We start from the raw sequence: 23,818 nt of genomic DNA, 5'->3' as shown, positions 1-23,818 counted from the left end.
AAGGCAAGATAGTGCAGAACCAGACCTAGAGAAGCTAGTAGGTTAAGTAGGCAGGTTTTTAATCGGTGCACAAATAGGGAAGGTTGATTGTACATCCTTTGCTATTTTACTTGCATAAAATAGGCCACATACGTGCTTTTAGATGCATAAAATTAGATGTATAAGCACTTCTAAATTTTTCTCACAAACAATATATGAATACTTATACTATTTTTGAAAAGTTCTATAATCTTTATTTCAAATAATTTTATTTGCCACCTACAGAACCTCTCCTAGCCCTTGCATAGCACTGATACATTCCAGGCAAGGGCGAGGCATAGTGTTATGAAACGTACACAGGTATAATTTATTTCATGAAAGTTTGCTGGTTATTATAATCAAATGTCAGTTGTCTGTAATTGCTGGATGTAATGGAAAATCCCTACTTAGTAGATGGCCTATCACTGGCTGATTAAAGTGCACAAGCCCTCAGCAAGGAGGCGATAATTTCAACATAACTTCTTTATCTTAGAAGTGCCCAGAATAGAGTTCATACTGTTTCAATTTTGGTAACAACTATTGTAAGTGGCTCCTATATAAAATAAATTATTCCATGCAGTCTCTGAAAAAAAAATCATCCCACTGCTTTTAATTCACAATACTTTCTGCTCTGATGACTTCCATCTAGCCCCAATTTAAAAAGATGAATCAAGTCACACCACAATCCTGTGAGACAAAACAGTATTACAGCTTTGAGGGGTAGGGCTTATAGCAGGGCAACTCACTATAGCTGCTGTAACCAGAGTCTGAATTTTCTGATAGTGGGGTATTTAATGTTGTATCATTTTACATTGGTGGTGTGTAATCTGCCAGATTTTGAGAACCGCTGCATTAGAGTATACTCATTTTTGCTGACTGGAAGATACATTGAGAAAGTCAGCACTGTCATCAGACGGTGCTAGGGAGCATAGATATAAAGCATGATACTCCTATTCCATGCATAATATGCTCCGAAAGAATGTAATACAGTCTGCTTTGAGTGGCCCTTGGTATGTGCTAGTGAGATCACTGTCTCCAGCTCATGTAAGTACATATGTGCACATATGTAAATATAAATATGTTGAGATATAAATTTGCAAAACATCTAAATAAGTAAACTCTGCAAGCATATGCACATACATACATAGTTTACAAATATATTCAATCATACACACATGTATATACATACTCATAGATGCATGTTTATGCCAATATGCCCTGTATGTAGTTGTGGCTTAAACAGTTGTAAACAAATCAGAATCATTTCAAACATTCCCTCATTTATTTAATTAAACCTAAATGCAGGCTCAGAAATGTTACCTCTGAGCTTTTCAGAAAGCATGTTGAATGAAAAAAAATTATATGTTAAAAAGTGTTATTATACTGTGACTTACATAATATATTATGTTAATTACAACATAAAGTCTATATAAACACAACTCAAAGTGATTTAACCTTCCTGCCCCCAGCATTTCATTCTATAAACTGCAGGTCCCCTTCAGGGAATATAAGTCATTCCTGTTAAAATCTGGTGCCAGTCAGTTTTTAAGGAGGAGACAACTATGAAAAATGCTCCCAAACACAGATACAGAGGGCACGTCTCCATTTGTTGCTATGGCGACGTTGTCACTGCGCCGTGATTTAGTATTCCCTTTTGGTACTTCCTTTAGTGCTTCCAAAAGGAAGTATTAAATCACGACACAGTAACAGCTCATACTGTGCCGTATGCATGGTGCATGGTTATTTTTATCAGCTACTTCGCTGTAGCAGTGCGTTCTGCCGGGGGAGCACATCGCTACGGCAAAGGAACTGCTGGTGCTGTGCCTCCTGTGGATGCTTTGTCACCGTAGTGCATTGCTATGGCAATGTAGCATCAAGTGTAGATACATCTAGAATGTAATGCAAGTTACTAATATATCACTTCTTAAATGTCTAAGCTAAATATCTTTTGTTATGCAATGCCTCTAGTCACTTGCAAAGAACTGTAAAATCTCACCCCTGCTGGTTTACTTGTGAGGTAGATACTGCCTCTTCAATCAGTTTTCTCAGTTTACAGGAGCACTGCGAGTGTTCTCTATGGTTACATAATGCTGAAAAAAAGATACAAAGCCCAACAACTGTTCAGATAAAAATAGCAGTAAATACCACTCAGGTGCCCAGAAACACTGCCTAGGGGGACAAGTTTGTGTTTTTATGGGGCTCTTTGCTCTGCAGTATCTTAATTTGTGTAGGCAAAAATATATCATTATTATTACAAGAAGTCAAAATTGCTTTCACAAGGCAATTTAGGAAAGACCTGTTGGCACTTGTTTAAACTGACAGCTCAGATGTCTAAGTTCACCTGACTTCATTTAAATGTTATCATTGTTTTTATTTGGATTTAACTTTTGAAAAGTTTCTTAAAGAAACACAGTTTAAAAAAAAAAGCTTAAATACAGACTGACAAACACCAAAGTCAGTTTAATCTGGTCAGCTCAGACTCCTTTGAAATATCAGAAATATCTGCCAGTTAGTTGACCTTGAAACAGTTGTGTAAAATGCTATGTTTGGGATTAAAAGCCCTAAGGAATACTCAGTTAATACACTAGGCATTTCTCCCAATCTGTTATAAATAGCCCATTACTGGAGGAGAGTTTATCTAAAGTCGACTTATAAATGTCCCCTTTTTTTAAAGTTTCATTTATTTTTTAAACTATCAGACTGAAAATATATCTACTTCCACCAGGGACAAATTCTATTTATATTTATTTTTGCCTCCCAGATTAGTGCCCATTCAGGCCAATTTGCAGGAAGGTGTTGTGTACCAGAGCACAAGCAGTCATGGAAAAAGAAAGAAATTAAAGGTATCCCCCCTTATATGTAGGATATGATAGAAAGCACCTACATTTTTCTAATAACATTTGAGGACTCTTTAAGGGAGGAAATCTCTACCTATCTAATAATTTGGGATGCTGTCCTTTCATCATGTTTCTACAGACCTTGGTTGTCGTTATATTTAGGATGTAATTAGTGTCATACTCATGTCTTACTCTTAAACATGAATGCAGCCACGTGTTCAGGCAATTAATGGTGCCACAAAAAGGAAAAGCAGCCACAAAAAATATTACCCAATTTTGTGTAATATTACTCAATAGTGTATATATATGTGTATATGTGTGTGTGTGTATAGACACACACATTATTAAGTAACATTATGCAAAAATGGGTAATTAACACATTGCATATAACACAATTATATAATATTACATTTTTAGTAATACAGGCAGTCCTCAGACTTATGACACAATTGGTTCCTGAAAACGGTGCCTTAAGTCGAAACATTGCAACTCAGAGCCAATTTTCCCATAGGAAACAATGCTATAAAATAGGTTCCTGAACCAAGGCCCGATACCTTGTTTTCACCAAAAATACCCCAGAATTTTGTACTCATATCAATTATAGATGCGTAATGTAGCTACATTAATGTATTTATATTGTAAATAGCAATCATATTGATTTGGAAGGACTACTTTGAGGTGACTTGGCTGGATTTTTTGAAAGGCTCGTGGTTGGACTTTTTGAAGGGTTCTTGGCTGGAGTCTCCTCGGGAGTCATGGCTGCAGGTTTTTCTGGAGTCTTGTCTGCTTTCTTAAAGAAAGTGTCCAAAGAAGTTTGGACAGATGTTCTCCAGGGAGATAGGTGACACAGTGACTTGTTTGCTGGCATGGCATCACATCAGTTCAGGTATTGTAAAGTCGAAACTTACGTCATAAAGTTGAAACGGTGTCAATTTAGAAATGTTGTAAGTGCAAAACGTTGTAACTCAAAATGTTGTAAGCCGAGGACTACCTGTATTACCCAAACAATGGTCAATATTTTTATGGATGTGTTCCATCACACATTAAACTAAACATACGGCTGGGTCAGGACCGCACCAGGATCCTAACTAGCTCCAATGCAATCCCTACTGGCCAACAATCAACTGATTGTCAGCTGGATCAGGACTGCACTGGGGTTCAAATCAGCCCCAGCATAGTCTCTGTGAACCAACAAACAGCTTGCTGCTGGCCCACAATTGATTAGTCATCTACCAGCTCCAGGAACCTTACCAGCCAGTTTAAGCCCTGCTGCAGTCCTGGAGCCAGCCAACAATCAGCTGATTGTCAGGCACCCAGCTTTCAACTTGCCAGTGATAGTTTAAACTTGGCCCTGCATTCACAACTGGGATCTGATCCCCACCCCACAACTGTGTGGATGGCACATGTGCATGGCAGGAGCAATGATTCTTGGGATCAGATCCCATTCTGTCTTAAAATAAACATCTGTCAGCAGCCTAAAGTACAAATGTGTGTAAATTGTACTTGTTCAAGGGATTGTAGATATTTGCCATATGTTAGTTTCTTAACTCTGACCTCTGTTATCTAATCTCTTTAGTCCAGAAGCTAAGTCTTAATCTTGTATCCTGATCTCAAAAAAGGATTTGATGTCACTGACTCAGTTGTTTCCAACCTTCTCTGGCCCATGGATAATACTATCAAGGAAGTAACACATTGCAGATAACATCATACCTTGCTGCCCTTTCAATTTCAGTGCTAACATTTTAATTTCCTGTGGCAGCAAGAATCATTGGAGGGTCTGATGGGCAGCATGTTGCCCATGAACCATGGAAAGGGAAACATTGCCCTAATTCACTGATCTCTTCTCTTCCTCCTAGCTCAGCAACTCCTTTCCAGTTCCCTGTATAATATGCCTTCCTCCAAAATAACAGCCTTTCAAAAGGGTGTTCCCATTTAATATAGGACAGTGCCATAGGAATCCAACTTCTATAGGGGTGAGGGTAGATGATATCTGATAAGTACATAAAGTAAAAAACTAGTGCTGTCTTGTTCTTTGTTTATCAGATAATATAAACTAGGCAATTAGCGAGACATTCGTCTGACCTCAGTAGTAAGAAAAGCTTTAGGACAGAATTTAAGTGGAAAAATAATTAGTCATGGAAGTAAAAGGAAGATGGGATAAAATGCAACATGAGTTTAACAAAGGTAGCTTGCTCCAGAATAACCAGATAACTGATATTCTTTGCAAAGAAAATCCAATAGATCTAATCTACATGGATTTAAGTAAAGTATTTAATATGGCACCAGGTAGAAAATTATTAATTTAACCAGAGAAGACCAGGATATAAGAACAATAAGGTAGATAAGGAATTGGCTAAACAGGGGTTGTCAGCCGGGGGTATGCATACCCCCAAGGGTACTTGAGAAGGCCCTAGAGGGGCGGGGGAAGCTCACATGCAGTGGCTGCTGTCATTCTGTGTCCGGCCACACTCCCCATCCCCCGCCCGCTCGGCAGCAGTACAATGATCCCAAAAGGTTGAAACCCCCTGAGCTAAGATTATAACCAATAATGCTGAAAGGAAAAGTAGCATGCTGGAGGCAGGATCCTAGTGGAGTTCCTCAATTTAGTTAACATTTCTATTTTTGATGAGATAAAGTTGGAAAGAATTGCCAACATGGAAGAGGGCAGAAATGTCATATAGAAAGAATGGGATGACCTTGAGGACCAGAGTGGTATAAATGAGATGAAAATTCAACAAGATGAGCTGCAAGGTCAAGTAGTTAGGGACTAATAATGGGAATTTAGGGATTAATAATAAGAAATAGCAAGAATTTATGCAATAAACTAAGAGCTGATCTGTTAAAGATGGCTGAGGTGAGGATGAATGCATTGGTTGACCATAGGATGGCTATGAGCCAGTAGGCATGGCTACACATTCATTAATGTACCATAGTTACTGTGCATTAAGTTTAGTACTTGTATAACTAAGTACGAAATCAATGAACAGTAACTGGCACTACTGCACAGTAGCACCGGTGCATGGCTTTTTAGTGACGCTAACTGCACAGTAGCCTAATACTACTACGCAGTAGTGTATTAGCATGGTTTTTGCACAGTACACTACTGCACAGTAGAATTAGGCTATTGTACAGTTAGTGTTTTGTGTAGATGCACCCAGTGATGTGATATGGCCATGAAAAAATAAAATGAGATCCTAGGATGAATTAGGAGAGGGCAGTATTAGCACAATTGCACACAGCATAAGAGTAACTAGATTCTGTTAACCTGAATTCTGATCCCAAGTACTGGTGTGAACTTTGAAAAACTGGCTTTGTATAACATATGTGCCTCAAAAGTCAGTGCACCAGCCACCATTGCACACACAAAATGCAAGTTCCTTAAACTGTTAACTGCTTCCTGGGCTTCCACCTGCATTATTAGCCTGAACAAGTGTGGGGGCTTTATATATGTAAGCACACTGCTGTAAAAATGTACATATTCAAATATGAATCCTTGCTGCATCCATTTCAATATGGCTACTGCCATATTGAATCTTAGAATCCTGAAATCTTAGAAGTTCGGGTGCAAAAAAGGCAATAGGTCATATACACACATTCTCCAGTGCTTTGTTCAGTGTTCAGACAACTAAACCTTCAGTTGCTATATTTTCATGTGTTTTGTTCTCTCTACTAAAATAAATGAATGGGTCCAAGTGTGACCATGCCAAGATTCATCATTCATTTCTTATTTCATCCATGTGGATCATACATGTTACAAACACATATATTGCATATGTGTTGCACTAAAACAAGCATTCCACATTAAGGCTATGTGAGAAGCGCATATTTCACTGGGATACAGTCATGGCTGATAAAATAAGTCTCACAGAAGTACCTAGAACATGTTTACGGTAATTTTTTCTTAACTTTACCCATGTTAAAAATCCTACTGGAAATCAATGGGCTTTCACACTCCCTGAATAGAGATGATTTCTTTGATCGACCGGTAGGCGTGCAACTAGAATTCAAAGGCTTAGGGACTGTTGCACATATGATTAATTTGACCCCATGAAATATTTGTAAGACCCACACTGACCTGGGCTACATAGGCTTTTCATAAATGTCTTTTCTCTTATTATGTATTTTCACTTAATGGATCTTTGTAATAACTTGTACACAATACAGGCTGAGAAGAGTGACTTTCTAGTCCTGCTTATCAACCAGTAAAAAGTCAGGTGATTGGTACATACAAAAGGGTCAGTATCAAGCACACTGAGAAAGAATGTATCTGTATTATATTTACATTTCCCTGAAGGTCTTCACACTGTGGTAATACATGCACTTTAAATAAAGATACATAAAACTCCTGATCTTTTCTTTTAATTCAATGGAGCTATAGAACAATAAGTATTTGGTACAGGAACAGAAGCTCTTCTTGCTCAGAAAAGAGCCTTAGATAACCATAAGCACTGTGGACAGTTGCAGAGGTCACCCATAATGACAGTTACAAAACAATTTTAAAGACAGACCATACTCTCTCATAATATTTAGCTATGGGAATAAATAAAAGTCAAGGGAACGTGAGCTCTACTCCTGGCTGTGCTATTGATTCTTGTGTAACCCAAGTGAGCCATTCAGGCCAAAAGTTTCAAATGCAGGAATGCAAAGATGTGGTTAAATGTTAATAGGGCTGATGGTTAATATCTCCCACACCCAATTGAATCAAATCTATTAGCACTGTACCTTTGCAAGTGAGGCTAGGTAGGTGCCCAGTATGCAAGAGTGAACATATGTATGATTCTGATCCCTAGCAACTGGTCTAGAAAGGAGCTAAAAGACCTTTTACTGTGGCCAATTAAAGGGAGAATCCTTTAGCAAAAGTGACACAGATTTTTGGTTTTTGAAATAAATGATCAGGGTTATAGCCTTGGATTCAGAAACACACACATGTATGATTTACAAATTACAAGCGCAAAGCAGTAGTGACATGCAAAATATGTACAGCTTCATTTGAATTTTAGTTATGGTGAAAATAGAGTGCAAAAAGCCATATGCTTTGCATTGCATTTAGAAATAATACAGAGACAAAATGATGGATTTGCTCCGAATAGGAAATTCTCCACAGAGTTCAGGATTCCTGAAGTTTTCTTTAGGTACCAACTTGTTCCATGAGCTACACCCCCAGAAATGCCCCTTTAAAAGACAGTGTACTCATGCCACATGTTCTCTGGCTGGGGTGTGCTTATTGGTATATGTCCACCAGCACCACACTGAAGGGAGACTACATATATTTCAAGATGTAGTGTGTGGAGTCAGCATGATGTATAGCACTCCCTAATGTGATTCAAAGGCAGAGAAGACATTTTCTTGGTGTTCATTTTTAACAACAGAGACCCTTAATGTGTGCTCTCTCTCTCTCATATCCACTCCCCTTTACTCCCCTCAACTAAACATCAGATTTCATACTTTTCACTTCAGATTCTTGGCAGGTATACATCTGCATTACTTTAAGTCAATGGAACTATGCTAATTTCTACTGAACCCTGATCATAATAAAAAGAAAATAAAAAATATTTACTGAATCCACCAGGCTCCATTCTCCAGTGCTCTGACTCGCAGGCCCAATCTGATCCACATCCCCACCAAATTTTTAACCTAAAGCATGGCAACAAGTAAACTCTTGGCAAATGCCACTTCACCATGGGGAATGTATTTCAAGAATGGCATTGTTTTAAGCCTCCTAGGGAGGTTTTGACACAGCAACTAATGGGTCCATCAATTCATTAATTTTATCAAGAAGGGGTTCTCTATCCAAAATAGCCACTGAAAACTGCATTTTTTCTCTGCTTAACTTTGTTAGAATCCTGGTCATGAGTTTTGCTGAGGCAACTGCTTGACATTCAACTGTGATGAATCAGAGGATTTAAGTCCAAGTATTTTAACCTTTATGTCTCATATCTCAGCAAAAATCCTAGACAGCTACTAAAAAAATTAAAAATGATAGTCACTTCCTAATCCCACTTTACTGCATAGCATAGTTTCTGTTCTTTCAGCCTAATTAGAGATTTAGAGGTCCTCCAAGTTTCTAGACACTCTACCAAGAAGCATTGCCTTTTTAGGGGAAATCAAACCCTCCATGGAGGAGAAGGGAAAGGAGAAAAAGATTAAAAGGAAAAGGAAAAGGGTTTGTTGGCAGTGGGGGAAAAGAAAGACGTACAGAAGAGATATTAGAGCAAGGGAAACAGGCAAACAAAATGGAAAGAGAAATAATGAGACATAAAAAGAGAAAGGGATAAAGATAGCAAAAAAGAAGTATGGAGAAAAACCACAGAGCAGGGGAAGAGTCCCGGAAGTTTGTACTGTATTTTAGATTTCTGACAAATTCTCTGTGGTGCTATATTAAGGGTCAGATTTTAATACCTTAATTCTACCAAGTAGCATTTTGTTCCATGTGCTATTGACTTCAGAACCAAGCCCTTGCAGGTTAAAGTGACCACCCACCCATATTTTGGGAAAAATAATCAGTTACACTCTGACATTCTTTAAAACAAACTCAACATAGATACAACAATAAATTGGCTTTTAGTATAACCTACAAAGAGAGAGTGCACGGTGAACCAGAGCCCTCCCTTTCCTCCCCTCTGTTGCCATGAACGCTTTCACCCAACAAATTATGGTGCCAAATTATGGTGCCAAACACTTACCATTTTTCTCATCAACAGTAGCCAAGGTACAGTAACCCTAGTAACCTCTCCTAGTTCAATATTTTGCTTTTTTTTCTTTACAAAAAAGTTAAAGACAAAAGAAGCATGATTCAGTGACTACACCACAGAGCCCAAGGCTAACTTTTGTGGGAAAGCATTAGCTTAATCAAGGAGAGACAGATTAGAGCTTTCCCCAGCCAATTGGATGTGTTTTGTTGAATAGCTTCATTTTGCTTTCAGAACAGAGTTTCAGGCAAAAAGATAATGACTGCAATTTATTTAATTTATATAGTGAAATGTTTCAGATAATATTAATAGACTGAAGAAATGTTTACATTTGCAGTTGGGTGTAGTTTCCTATGAAAACAAATGTAGGAGGACAAGGCCTCATGTCACCACTTTTTATCCACGTAGATACAGGATGGATAATTTAACTTTTTTATTTCTTGAGAGGAACAAGGTAACAACAGGCTGTGGCCCATGTGCTACAGAACACACAAAAGTTCTGTAATTAGTAAAGCTGGGTAGGAATTTTCAGTTAAACATATCTCCCTGTAAAGGCTGATTTGTCAAAATTGCTTGCAAGACAAGGCCATTTTTGACAAATTTTTCATTTGAAAAATAGTTTGGAATAAAACTTCTGAGATAGATAGATAGATAGATAGATAGATAGATAGATAGATAGATAGATAGATAGATAGATAGATAGATAGATAGATATCTCTATCCCTATCTCTATCCAAACAGGCCAGTCTGTCTGTCTGTCTGTCTGTCTGTCTTTCTTTCTTTCAGCACATATACTAAAATTGGAACGATACAGAGAAGCTTAGCATGGCCCCTGCGCAAGGATGACACGCAAATTCGTGAAGCGTTCTTTCTTTCTTTCTTTCTTTCTTTCTTTCTTTCTTTCTTTCAAGATGGCCGCCGACAGCTGAAGCCCTTCTAAGCTCCTCCAGCTCAGGTGCTTTCAGCTCGTTGCCTCGCACTCCCTGCCCCCCTTTTCCTGTCCCCCCCCCCAAAAAACCCCTTGCCTCTCCCCACCCTGTCCCTGGGGACCCCCTCCCTGCCCCTTCCCCCCACTTTCTGAGCCTTTTTCCCCTGGGCTCTGGCAGCCTCGTTTGCCTCTGCCCCTCCCCCACCCCCGCCTGAGTTGTCCCTTTGATTTCTGCTGCCTCCCTCCTCCAGGGCCCCTTCCCTTGGTCCCTGCCATCTGCCCCTGCCTTGGGGCTTGCCCTGAGCCCCTGCAGGGTTGCTCTGCCCCCCCTCAGGCCGATTTTGGGGCGTTTCCAGCCCCCTCCCAGTCCCAGTCCCCCCTGTCAGCCTGAGGCTTTTTTTTTTTTTTTTGCTGCGCTTCGCAGTTTAACCCTGTCCTGGCGAGGAATGGCGGCTCCTACGCCTGGCAGCTGGCATGAGGATGTCTCTCAGGACCTCCCACTGTCTCATGGCCTGAGGGTTCATGCCCCTCTCCATGTGGGGCTCGAGGCTTGCGTGGAGGCTCTGGCCGCCCTCCTGGGATGGCGTACCATCCGCTACGCGGGGCGCGTGAACACGGTCCCGATGATCTATTTGAGCAAGCCCGCCTTGGTTGACAGGGTGTGTGCGGAGGGCCTGGACATTGCGGGCGTCCACTACCCTGTCACGCCCCTAGAGACTCAGGCAGTGAGGGTGGTGATCTCCAACGTCCCACCGCACGTTTCCAATCGGGAGCTGGCCAGGGGACTCGAGGCCTATGGGCTTCCTGCGAGTCCTTTTCGCCGCCTGCCGATGGGAAACAAGAACCCTCAGGGCAAGCACGTCCTGTCCTTTCGGAGGCAGGTCTTCATGCTCCTCAAGGAGGGCCCCCAGTCGCTGCCTCGCTCCCTGAGCCTCACGCTCGAGGGGCGGCGGTTTATTATCTATCTGTCTGTGGGAGAGACCACGTGCTTCAAGTGCGGGGGCTCCTCCCACCTGGCCGCGCAGTGCCCTCGGAGCAAGGCGGCCGGACCATCGCCGCCTGCGGCAGCGCCGAGAGACGGCGCGTCGACCTCTGGGGCACGCGGCAGGCCCAGGGAGGCTGGGAGCTCTTCCTCCCGACCTCCTTCCCCCCCCATTCCATCTCAGGGGACCGGGGTCTCCAGCGGGAAGCCATCGTCCAGCCGAGGGGCTGGTGCTATTACCATGGCCCCACCGCCCCCTCCCCCGTCTGTGGTGCCCCCTGCCCTCGGTGCGGCAGCCCCACCAGGTGGAGAGGCGGACGCCTCCCCTTGCCCCCTGCCTGCCCCGGTCGAAGTGGCTGGGGTGGCCGGGGACTGCGGTGCTGGAGCCTCATCGGATGATGGGGCTCGGGCATCCTCCCTACCACCCGAAAAAGAGAGGGAGATGAGGGGGGCCTCTCAGGACACCCCATCCCTGACAGACCCCTCCTCGGCCAGTGCCGAGGACCCCCCCACTACAGAGCCGGACCCCGTTCCGGCTGCCGCACCACCCACCCCGTCGGATGTAGCCACCGACGAGGCAGACTTAGCGGGTGGGGGGGAGGGGCCTTCAGGGGTCCCCCTCCCCTCGCCTGTCCCCCAGCCCCCGGAGTCAGGCGGCAGCAGGGATAGTGGCGAATGTCTCTCTTCCGGTGGCCTGGCCCCGGGGGTGGCGGGAGAGCCCGCTGCCCCTTTGGTCACGCCCCAGCCTACCGGAGCAGATGGGGACGTTAGCGAGATGGAGATCCAGCTCTCGGAGTCTCGCAAGAGACGTCGTGAGCGGGATGGCCCCTCCCCCCCCAAGAAGACAGGGAATGTCCTCGCGGAGCCGGTCCTCGACTCGGACGACGAGAGGCGGCTGATGTGCCTGGACATCGAGGGGGTCGACGCTGCAGTTGCGGGCGAGCTCCCGCCGGGGGTGCGGCCTCGCCGCTCTTCCGTAGGCAACATCCACCCCAAGCTGGCGGAGCCCCCCTGGGTCTCTCCTGACTATGGGGGACTCCTGTCCTTGCTGAAGCTAACCAAGGGGCAGAAAAATGTAGCGGGGCACATCACCCAGTGGTGTGCGGACCCCAAAGTGTTTGTCAAGGCTGCCAGGGCGGCAGTCAAGCTCATGAAGCAAGATCGGGGCACACGTCAGATGGCCTACCGTCTGGACAAGCTTGCCCAGAGGGTGAGAGTGGAGTGGGGCCTGGGCGGGTCCCTCGACTAGAGTAGGGCACGGTAGGCCTTCCCTGACCTGTCTGTATTGCCTTGCTCTGCTCTTGGGTGCTCGCTCTTCCACCCGCACTCTGCTTTGCTCCTCCTCTCCCACACCCACCCCCATGGCAGCCACAACCATTGGCACCTTCAACGTCAACGGCTGTCGAGACGCGGTGAAGCGCGAGGCCGTCCTGGAGCTCCTGCGACAGAAGAGGCTGGCCATCGCCTTCCTACAAGAGACCCACTCTGACAGGTTCAACCAGGCGGCCTGGCGGGCTGCCTGGCGAGGACAGGTGTTCCTGAGCCACGGCACCAGCCTCCGCGCGGGGGTCGCGACACTCTTATCGCCGCAGCTGCAGCTTGACGCGGCGGTGCCGCGGGAGGTCGTCCCCGGCCGCCTGCTGACCGTCCGCGTCACCCTCGCGCAACACCGTCTGCTGCTCGTCAACATCTACGCGCCCTCCGATGGCCAGGAGAGGGTCGCTTTCTTTGAGAGCTTGGCTGCCCTCCTGCGCGACGCTAGCGAGGATGATGACCTGCTCCTCCTCGGGGGCGATTTCAATTGCACCACTGCCCCGTGCCTCGACCGCACAGGGCCTGAGCCCCACCTGCCCTCCGCTCGCAAGCTGCAAGCTGCCCTGGAGGGGGCAGACCTCGTGGACGTCTGGCGAGCCCTGCATCCCGATGCGCGCCAGTACACCTGGGCCAAGACGAGTGCCGGCGGTCTCACCATGGCTCGCCTCGACCGCCTTTATATCACCAGGCACCACCTGCCACTCCTGCGCAGCAGCCGCATCGCTCCCTCGGGTCTATCAGATCATGGCCTGGCCTTCAGCGAACTGAGCCTGCCGGGGAGAGCCTGTGCACGGGCACCGTATTGGTGTTTGAACATTAGTCTGCTCCAGGACTCTTATTTCCGGGACTGTTTTGCCCACTTTTGGCGGAGGTGGGAGGCTGCGAGACCGAGCCACTCCTCCTGGAAGCTGTGGTGGGACGTGGGCAAGGTCCAGACCCGAGCCTTCTGCCAGCAGTACACCCAGCTGGCCGCGAACGAGACGCGCCGCCGTGTCCGGGAGTTGGAGGAGGACGTGGCGGAGCTCGAGGCTGCTCTGCTGGCCACTGGCAGCGACGCGGCACTGAGCGAGAGCCTCCGGCTCCGCAGGAAATGCCTGCGCGACTTGGCGGAGAGCGCGGCCCGCGGCGCGAGGATCCGCGCCCGCTGCCAGGAGCTGGTGGAAACCGACGCCCCGACCCGCTTCTTTTTCGACCTGGAGCGGCGGCGGGCAGCGAGCAAAGTCTTGGACCATCTCAAGACTCCTGAGGGCCGGGTCATTACAGAGCCGGGCGAAGTCCGCGAACGTGCCGTCGCCTTCTATCGCGACCTGTTTGCGGCCGAGCCGTCGTGCCCCGAGGCCACGCGGGAACTCCACGAGGGCCTACCGCGTCTCGATGCCCTGGAGGCCGGCGAGCTGGAGCGGGACTTGTCCCTGGAAGAGCTGGCGGCCGCCACGGCCGGCCTCGCCTCCGGCAAAGCCCCGGGCCTCGACGGGCTGCCTGCCGAGTTCTACAAGACCTTCTGGCCTCTCCTCGGCCCCAGCCTCCTGCGCGTTTTCCAGGAGAGCCTCGCCGACAAGGTCTTGCCGATTAGCTGCCGCCGAGCGGTGCTGACCCTGCTGCCCAAGAAGGGAGACCTGGGCTACATGAAGAACTGGCGGCCGGTCTCCCTGCTGTGCGCGGACTACAAGATTCTGGCCAAAGCGCTGGCCACCCGCCTCCGCGCGGTCATGGCCTCTCTCACCGGGCCCGAGCAGAGCTACTGCGTGCCGGGCAGGACCATACAAGACAACCTGTTCCTGCTGCGGGACCTGCTCACGGCCAGCGAGCTCTTTGGCCTCGACGTCGGCCTCCTCTCTCTCGACCAGGAGAAGGCCTTTGACCGCGTGGGCCACGCCTACCTCTTCCGCACGCTGGAGGCCTTTGGCTTTGGGCCCCTCTTCACCGGGGCCCTCCGGGTCTTGTACCGGGACATTTCCAGCCTGCTCAAGGTGAACGGGGTGCTTTGCGCTCCGTTCCCCGCGCGCAGGGGCATTCGCCAGGGCTGTCCGCTGTCGGGCATGCTCTACGCCCTGGCCATCGAGCCGCTGTTACACGCGCTGCGCCGCCGCCTGAGTGGGGTGGCCCTGCCATCGGCCACGGGCCCGTCCGCTGGCCCTTGTCTCCGGCTGTCGGCCTACGCGGACGACGTCACCGTCTTCCTCGCCACCCGGGAAGACGTGCGGGCTCTGGCAGATTGCCAGCGGGCCTACGAGCGCGCCTCCTCCGCCCGCATCAACTGGGGCAAGAGTGACACTCTGCTGCTTGGCGCATGGACTGGCAGGCCTCCGCCGGACTTGCCGGGGGGCCTCGCCTGGCGCCGCGAGGGCCTCAAGGTCTTGGGCGTGTTCCTGGGGCCGACGACCTTCATGGCGCGCAACTGGGACGGCCTCGAGGAGGGAGTGGAGGCCCGCCTGCAGCGGTGGCGCTGGCGCCTGCCCAGCCTTTCCTACCGGGGGCGCGTCCTCGTCATCAATAACCTGGCGGCGGCCACCCTGTGGCACCGCTGCGCGGTGCTGGACCCTCCGCCGGAGCTACTGGAGCGACTGCAGCGGCTCCTGGTCGATTTCCTGTGGGACGGACGCCACTGGCTCCCACGAGCTGCCCTCTACCTGCCCACCGGCGAGGGGGGCCAGGGCCTGATCGATCTGGCCAGCAGGGTGGCCGCCTATCGGCTGCAGGCCCTCCAGCGGCTCCTGTACACCGAAGGCCACCTCCCGTGGCGACAGCTGGCGTGCCGATTCCTGCGGCGAGTGGGGGGCCTCGGCTTTGACCGGGAGCTGTTCCAACTGGACCTCACCTTCCTGAACGGGGCGGTCCTTCCCCCGTTCTACCGCAGCGTGGTGCGGGCCTGGCGGGCGGCCTTCCATCTCTGTCCCCAGGCCAGGCACCTGCGGTTCCCGCAGCTCCTTCGAGAGCCCTTGGTCCACAACCCGGCCCTGCACCGTGTCGTGCCGAGCCTGGCCTCCGCCAGCCTCACGGCAGCTCTCGTCGAGGCGCGCTCCACCCGCCTGGAGCACCTCCTGGACCCCGCTCGGTCGGACTGGCTGTCACCCGAGGCCCTGGCTGCCCGGCTGGCCATGCGCTCCGTCCGCACCGCGGGGCGGCTTCTGCGGGCCGTTAGGGCCGCCCTCCCGACGGAGGCAGCGACCGCCCTGGAAGCCCATCTCCAGACTCGCCGGCCCCTCCCCGCCGCAGACGCCGCAGAAGACGCCTTCCCACCGCTACCCGTCATCCCAGCGGTACCCGGCGAGCTGGCCGAGCGGCCCAACACGCTGCTCAGGCTCCCGGTGCCCCCCAGCAGCAATACGGGCTGCCCTTTTGGCACCCTGCCCCGCAAGGGCCTCTACATGTGGGTGGTGCGCACCCGGCACGCCCAGGTGCTCGCCGGCCGCCCGGACACCGCGTGGCGGCGGCGCCTGGCGCGGCCCGGGACCCCGGCGTGGCGCACGCTGTATAAGGCGCCCATCGCCAAGAAGACCGGCGACCTGCAGTGGCGGCTCGTGCACGGCATCCTGGCCACCGGCACCTTTGTGCGTCACTTGGACCCAGCGGCCTCGGCGGCCTGCCCCTTCTGCCCGGGGGTGCTGGACGAGGACATTTTCCACGCCTTCCTCGACTGCCCCCGGCTGCAGCCTCTCTTTGCCGCCCTGGGCGCACTGCTTCGGGTACTGGGCCGTGACCTCTCCGAAGACGCTTACGTCCACTCCTTTCCGTACCGGGCGGCCGAGCGGGCCACGGTCAGCCTGGCCAACTTCCTGCTGGGCCAGGCCAAGATGGCCACCCTGAAGAGCCGGCGAAACCAGCTCAGCGGCACCGGGATGGTCGACGCCCTGCAGCTCTTCCGCCTGCTGGTGCGGGCCCGCCTCTCGCTCGAGTTTGAGCACGCTGTCCTCCGGCGGGCGGTGCCCGCCTTTGAGGAGCGCTGGGCCCTCGAGGGGGTGCTGTGCCGGGTCGAGGCGGGACGCCTGATCCTCGCTCTGTGATGCCACCGGCTGCTCAAGCCGCAGAGACGCGTCAAGCGGGCCGAGGCCCTGGACTTTTGCTCGTGCGGGTCGACCCCGGAGGCCTCCATGGGTGTCCCTGCTGGCAGAACTGTAAATACTGTAAATAGTCCTTATGTTTCTTTGTGTTGGTTGTTTTTTTTTGTCTAGCGTGTACGGGCAGGCCTTGCAGGCCACGAGCCCAGGCCTTGTCCATGAGGCCCAGAGCTTTGGGCGTCCTTGTACATGCTTTTGACTGGCTCCGAGTCATCACCCTCCGGGGAATAAAGGTCTCTTAAAAGTCAAAAGTCTTTCTTTCTTTCTTTCTTTCTTTCTTTCTTTCTTTCAAGATGGCCGCCGACAGCTGAAGCCCTTCTAAGCTCCTCCAGCTCAGGTGCTTTCAGCTCATTGCCTCGCACTCCCTGCCCCCCTTTTCCTGTCCCCCCCCAAAAAAACCCTTGCCTCTCCCCACCCTGTCCCTGGGGACCCCCTCCCTGCCCCCTCCCCCCACTTTCTGAGCCTTTTTCCCCTGGGCTCTGGCAGCCTCGTTTGCCTCTGCCCCTCCCCCACCCCCGCCTGAGTTGTCCCTTTGATTTCTGCTGCCTCCCTCCCCCAGGGCCCCTTCCCTTGGTCCCTGCCATCTGCCCCTGCCTTGGGGCTTGCCCTGAGCCCCTGCGGGGTTGCTCTGCCCCCCCCAGGCCGATTTTGGGGCGTTTTCAGCCCCCTCCCAGTCCCAGTCCCCCAGCCTCAGCCTGAGGCTTTTTTTTTTTTTTTTTTTTTTTTTTTTCTTTGCTGCGCTTCGCAGTTTAACCCTGTCCTGGCGAGGAATGGCGGCTCCTACGCCTGGCAGCTGGCATGAGGATGTCTCTCAGGACCTCCCACTGTCTCATGGCCTGAGGGTTCATGCCCCTCTCCATGTGGGGCTCGAGGCTTGCGTGGAGGCTCTGGCCGCCCTCCTGGGATGGCGTACCATCCGCTACGCGGGGCGCGTGAACACGGTCCCGATGATCTATTTGAGCAAGCCCGCCTTGGTTGACAGGGTGTGTGCGGAGGGCCTGGACATTGCGGGCATCCACTACCCTGTCACGCCCCTAGAGACTCAGGCAGTGAGGGTGGTGATTTCCAACGTCCCACCGCACGTTTCCAATCGGGAGCTGGCCAGGGGACTCGAGGCCTATGGGCTTCCTGCGAGTCCTTTTCGCCGCCTGCCGATGGGAAACAAGAACCCTCAGGGCAAGCACGTCCTGTCCTTTCGGAGGCAGGTCTTCATGCTCCTCAAGGAGGGCCCCCAGTCGCTGCCTCGCTCCCTGAGCCTCACGCTCGAGGGGCGGCGGTTTATTATCTATCTGTCTGTGGGAGAGACCACGTGCTTCAAGTGCGGGGGCTCCTCCCACCTGGCCGCGCAGTGCCCTCGGAGCAAGGCGGCCGGACCATCGCCGCCTGCGGCAGCGCCGAGAGACGGCGCGTCGACCTCTGGGGCACGCGGCAGGCCCAGGGAGGCTGGGAGCTCTTCCTCCCGACCTCCTTCCCCCCCCATTCCATCTCAGGGGACCGGGGTCTCCAGCGGGAAGCCATCGTCCAGCCGAGGGGCTGGTGCTACTACCATGGCCCCACCGCCCCCTCCCCCGTCTGTGGTGCCCCCTGCCCTCGGTGCGGCAGCCCCACCAGGTGGAGAGGCGGACGCCTCCCCTTGCCCCCTGCCTGCCCCGGTCGAAGTGGCTGGGGTGGCCGGGGACTGCGGTGCTGGAGCCTCATCGGATGATGGGGCTCGGGCATCCTCCCTACCACCCGAAAAAGAGAGGGAGATGAGGGGGGCCTCTCAGGACACCCCATCCCTGACAGACCCCTCCTCGGCCAGTGCCGAGGACCCCCCCACTACAGAGCCGGACCCCGTTCCGGCCGCCACACCACCCGCCCCGTCGGATGTAGCCACCGACGAGGCAGACTTAGCGGGTGGGGGGGAGGGGCCTTCAGGGGTCCCCCTCCCCTCGCCTGTCCCCCAGCCTCCGGAGTCAGGCGGCAGCAGGGATAGTGGCGAATGTCTCTCTTCCGGTGGCCTGGCCCCAGGGGTGGCGGGAGAGCCCGCTGCCCCTTTGGTCACGCCCCAGCCTACCGGAGCAGATGGGGACGTTAGCGAGATGGAGATCCAGCTCTCGGAGTCTCGCAAGAGACGTCGTGAGCGGGATGGCCCCTCCCCCCCCAAGAAGACAGGGAATGTCCTCGCGGAGCCGGTCCTCGACTCGGACGACGAGAGGCGGCTGATGTGCCTGGACATCGAGGGGGTCGACGCTGCAGTTGCGGGCGAGCTCCCGCCGGGGGTGCGGCCTTGCCGCTCTTCCGTAGGCAACATCCACCCCAAGCTGGCGGAGCCCCCCTGGGTCTCTCCTGACTATGGGGGACTCCTGTCCTTGCTGAAGCTAACCAAGGGGCAGAAAAATGTAGCGGGGCACATCACCCAGTGGTGTGCGGACCCCAAAGTGTTTGTCAAGGCTGCCAGGGCGGCAGTCAAGCTCATGAAGCAAGATCGGGGCACACGTCAGATGGCCTACCGTCTGGACAAGCTTGCCCAGAGGGTGAGAGTGGAGTGGGGCCTGGGCGGGTCCCTCGACTAGAGTAGGGCACGGTAGGCCTTCCCTGACCTGTCTGTATTGCCTTGCTCTGCTCTTGGGTGCTCGCTCTTCCACCCGCACTCTGCTTTGCTCCTCCTCTCCCACACCCACCCCCATGGCAGCCACAACCATTGGCACCTTCAACGTCAACGGCTGTCGAGACGCGGTGAAGCGCGAGGCCGTCCTGGAGCTCCTGCGGCAGAAGAGGCTGGCCATCGCCTTCCTACAAGAGACCCACTCTGACAGGTTCAACCAGGCGGCCTGGCGGGCTGCCTGGCGAGGACAGGTGTTCCTGAGCCACGGCACCAGCCTCCGCGCGGGGGTCGCGACACTCTTATCGCCGCAGCTGCAGCTTGACGCGGCGGTGCCGCGGGAGGTCGTCCCCGGCCGCCTGCTGACCGTCCGCGTCACCCTCGCGCAACACCGTCTGCTGCTCGTCAACATCTACGCGCCCTCCGATGGCCAGGAGAGGGTCGCTTTCTTTGAGAGCTTGGCTGCCCTCCTGCGCGACGCTAGCGAGGATGATGACCTGCTCCTCCTCGGGGGCGATTTCAATTGCACCACTGCCCCGCGCCTCGACCGCACAGGGCCTGAGCCCCACCTGCCCTCCGCTCGCAAGCTGCAAGCTGCCCTGGAGGGGGCAGACCTCGTGGACGTCTGGCGAGCCCTGCATCCCGATGCGCGCCAGTACACCTGGGCCAAGACGAGCGCCGGCGGTCTCACCATGGCTCGCCTCGACCGCCTTTATATCACCAGGCACCACCTGCCACTCCTGCGCAGCAGCCGCATCGCTCCCTCGGGTCTATCAGATCATGGCCTGGCCTTCAGCGAACTGAGCCTGCCGGGGAGAGCCTGTGCACGGGCACCGTATTGGTGTTTGAACATTAGTCTGCTCCAGGACTCTGATTTCCGGGACTGCTTTGCCCACTTTTGGCGGAGGTGGGAGGCTGCGAGACCGAGCCACTCCTCCTGGAAGCTGTGGTGGGACGTGGGCAAGGTCCAGACCCGAGCCTTCTGCCAGCAGTACACCCAGCTGGCCGCGAACGAGACGCGCCGCCGTATCCGGGAGTTGGAGGAGGACGTGGCGGAGCTCGAGGCTGCTCTGCTGGCCGCCGGCAGCGACGCGGCACTGAGCGAGAGCCTCCGGCTCCGCAGGAAATGCCTGCGCGACTTGGCGGAGAGCGCGGCCCGCGGCGCGAGGATCCGCGCCCGCTGCCAGGAGCTGGTGGAAACCGACGCCCCGACCCGCTTCTTTTTCGACCTGGAGCGGCGGCGGGCAGCGAGCAAAGTCTTGGACCATCTCAAGACTCCTGAGGGCCGGGTCATTACAGAGCCGGGCGAAGTCCGCGAACGTGCCGTCGCCTTCTATCGCGACCTGTTCGCGGCCGAGCCGTCGTGCCCCGAGGCCACGCGGGAACTCCACGAGGGCCTACCGCGTCTCGATGCCCTGGAGGCCGGCGAGCTGGAGCGGGACTTGTCCCTGGAAGAGCTGGCGGCCGCCACGGCCGGCCTCGCCTCCGGCAAAGCCCCGGGCCTCGACGGGCTGCCTGCCGAGTTCTACAAGACCTTCTGGCCTCTCCTCGGCCCCAGCCTCCTGCGCGTTTTCCAGGAGAGCCTCGCCGACAAGGTCTTGCCGATCAGCTGCCGCCGAGCGGTGCTGACCCTGCTGCCCAAGAAGGGAGACCTGGGCTACATGAAGAACTGGCGGCCGGTCTCCCTGCTGTGCGCGGACTACAAGATTCTGGCCAAAGCGCTGGCCACCCGCCTCCGCGCGGTCATGGCCTCTCTCACCGGGCCCGAGCAGAGCTACTGCGTGCCGGGCAGGACCATACAAGACAACCTGTTCCTGCTGCGGGACCTGCTCACGGCCAGCGAGCTCTTTGGCCTCGACGTCGGCCTCCTCTCTCTCGACCAGGAGAAGGCCTTTGACCGCGTGGGCCACGCCTACCTCTTCCGCACGCTGGAGGCCTTTGGCTTCGGGCCCCTCTTCACCGGGGCCCTCCGGGTCTTGTACCGGGACATTTCCAGCCTGCTCAAGGTGAACGGGGTGCTTTGCGCTCCGTTCCCCGCGCGCAGGGGCATTCGCCAGGGCTGTCCGCTGTCGGGCATGCTCTACGCCCTGGCCATCGAGCCGCTGTTACACGCGCTGCGCCGCCGCCTGAGTGGGGTGGCCCTGCCATCGGCCACGGGCCCGTCCGCTGGCCCTCGTCTCCGGCTGTCGGCCTATGCGGACGACGTCACCGTCTTCCTCGCCACCCGGGAAGACGTGCGGGCTCTGGCAGATTGCCAGCGGGCCTACGAGCGCGCCTCCTCCGCCCGCATCAACTGGGGCAAGAGTGACACTCTGCTGCTTGGCGCATGGACTGGCAGGCCTCCGCCGGACTTGCCGGGGGGCCTCGCCTGGCGCCGCGAGGGCCTCAAGGTCTTGGGCGTGTTCCTGGGGCCGACGACCTTCATGGCGCGCAACTGGGACGGCCTCGAGGAGGGAGTGGAGGCCCGCCTGCAGCGGTGGCGCTGGCGCCTGCCCAGCCTTTCCTACCGGGGGCGCGTCCTCGTCATCAATAACCTGGCGGCGGCCACCCTGTGGCACCGCTGCGCGGTGCTGGACCCTCCGCCGGAGCTACTGGAGCGACTGCAGCGGCTCCTGGTCGATTTCCTGTGGGACGGACGCCACTGGCTCCCACGAGCTGCCCTCTACCTGCCCACCGGCGAGGGGGGCCAGGGCCTGATCGATCTGGCCAGCAGGGTGGCCGCCTATCGGCTGCAGGCCCTCCAGCGGCTCCTGTACACCGAGGGCCACCTCCCGTGGCGACAGCTGGCGTGCCGATTCCTGCGGCGAGTGGGGGGCCTCGGCTTTGACCGGGAGCTGTTTCAACTGGACCTCACCTTCCTGAACGGGGCGGTCCTTCCCCCGTTCTACCGCAGCGTGGTGCGGGCCTGGCGGGCGGCCTTCCATCTCTGTCCCCAGGCCAGGCACCTGCGGTTCCCGCAGCTCCTTCGAGAGCCCTTGGTCCACAACCCGGCCCTGCACCGTGTCGTGCCGAGCCTGGCCTCCGCCAGCCTCACGGCAGCTCTCGTCGAGGCGCGCTCCACCCGCCTGGAGCACCTCCTGGACCCCGCTCGGTCGGACTGGCTGTCACCCGAGGCCCTGGCTGCCCGGCTGGCCATGCGCTCCGTCCGCACCGCGGGGCGGCTTCTGCGGGCCGTTAGGGCCGCCCTCCCGACGGAGGCAGCGACCGCCCTGGAAGCCCATCTCCAGACTCGCCGGCCCCTCCCCGCCGCAGACGCCGCAGAAGACGCCTTCCCACCGCTACCCGTCATCCCAGCGGTACCCGGCGAGCTGGCCGAGCGGCCCAACACGCTGCTCAGGCTCCCGGTGCCCCCCAGCAGCAATACGGGCTGCCCTTTTGGCACCCTGCCCCGCAAGGGCCTCTACAATAAGACCAAATCTTACTCCAAGCTCCTCATCTGGCTCAGTGATAACATCAGGTGGCAGCAGTCCTTTGCTACCTTTGGGTTTTCCAGTAGTTCACTAAAACAGTAGTGAACTGAAAACAGTAGCTGCTGAAAACAAAAGTAAGCTTTCCTGTAGGAGGAAATTTTATATTACTAGAAGTACATATGTATGTATTTAGATTCCTAGCAAAGTAGGGCTGGAAGGGACCTCACAAAGTCATCTAGTTCAGCCCTCTGCTCAGGGCAGGATCATCCCCGAATAAATCCCCGATTGATATATTGTTTGTCAAAGCAAAGAGTTGTAGGGGCAGGAATGCAGAATGCTGTACAGCTAAACATGGTGGACTAGATCACCTGCATGACAATCAGAGGATTTATCCACAAAGGAAAAAACTCATCTAGCCCATACATCCATTTGGAAATGCTGCCCGGCAAGACAAAACTGGCACACTGACATGATCAGTCATTACCTGAAATAATGGTAAGGGGATGGTCAAATCACCAGTTACAATTGTGGGGGTGTAAGATCCCCTGGCCCTTTGTGTACCTGTTGGCAGATCTTCAGCTGGAGCTTCACTGATTTGCACCAATCAGATTGGGCCCCCTGCACTCTTAATGTTTCCCATGACGCAAACTGGAAGTCAGTGAGAACATGACAGAACTAAGCCAGAACCTGGCTGTGATGAGGCCAGCAGTGTCAACATGGGGAATTTGGTCTAAATGAAAAACTGAATCAAGTGTTTAGCCTATTATTATTTATAGGCTATAGGCAGGTAGGCATGACAGAAACTATTTCTAGGGCTCGGTAAAACTCAGTAATAACTGAGAGGGGGAGGCAAGCCAGAATTTTCCTTAGATTCTCTGTATCAAGAAGCCCTCTTTCAAAGCCCTACCTTCTCCTGAAGTGGTAGGATGATGACTTTACCTATTTCTGCCTCCTACTCCCAAGCCCCTCTTGGGGTACACTCTCATAGATTTAGATGC

At 53.6% G+C, this 23,818-nt stretch overlaps 1 long non-coding RNA gene and 1 other non-coding gene across 4 annotated transcripts in view; one reads left to right on the top strand and one right to left on the bottom strand.

Moving 5' to 3' along the window:
- The window catches only part of LOC102564556 (uncharacterized), a 200,689-nt gene that overhangs the window by 21,074 nt on the left and 155,797 nt on the right, over positions 1–23,818 (bottom strand). The window lies entirely within an intron of this gene.
- LOC132249747 (U6 spliceosomal RNA) lies at positions 10,314–10,421 on the top strand. Its single transcript, XR_009461299.1, has one exon. It is a non-coding gene; the product is annotated as a U6 spliceosomal RNA (small nuclear RNA).

Source organism: Alligator mississippiensis, chromosome 3, assembly GCF_030867095.1.
Source record: "Alligator mississippiensis isolate rAllMis1 chromosome 3, rAllMis1, whole genome shotgun sequence".
NCBI classification, from domain to species: Eukaryota; Metazoa; Chordata; order Crocodylia; family Alligatoridae; genus Alligator; species Alligator mississippiensis.
The sequence above is the reverse complement of the archived record's forward strand: the minus strand, read 5'-3'. Positions and strand labels throughout refer to the sequence as shown.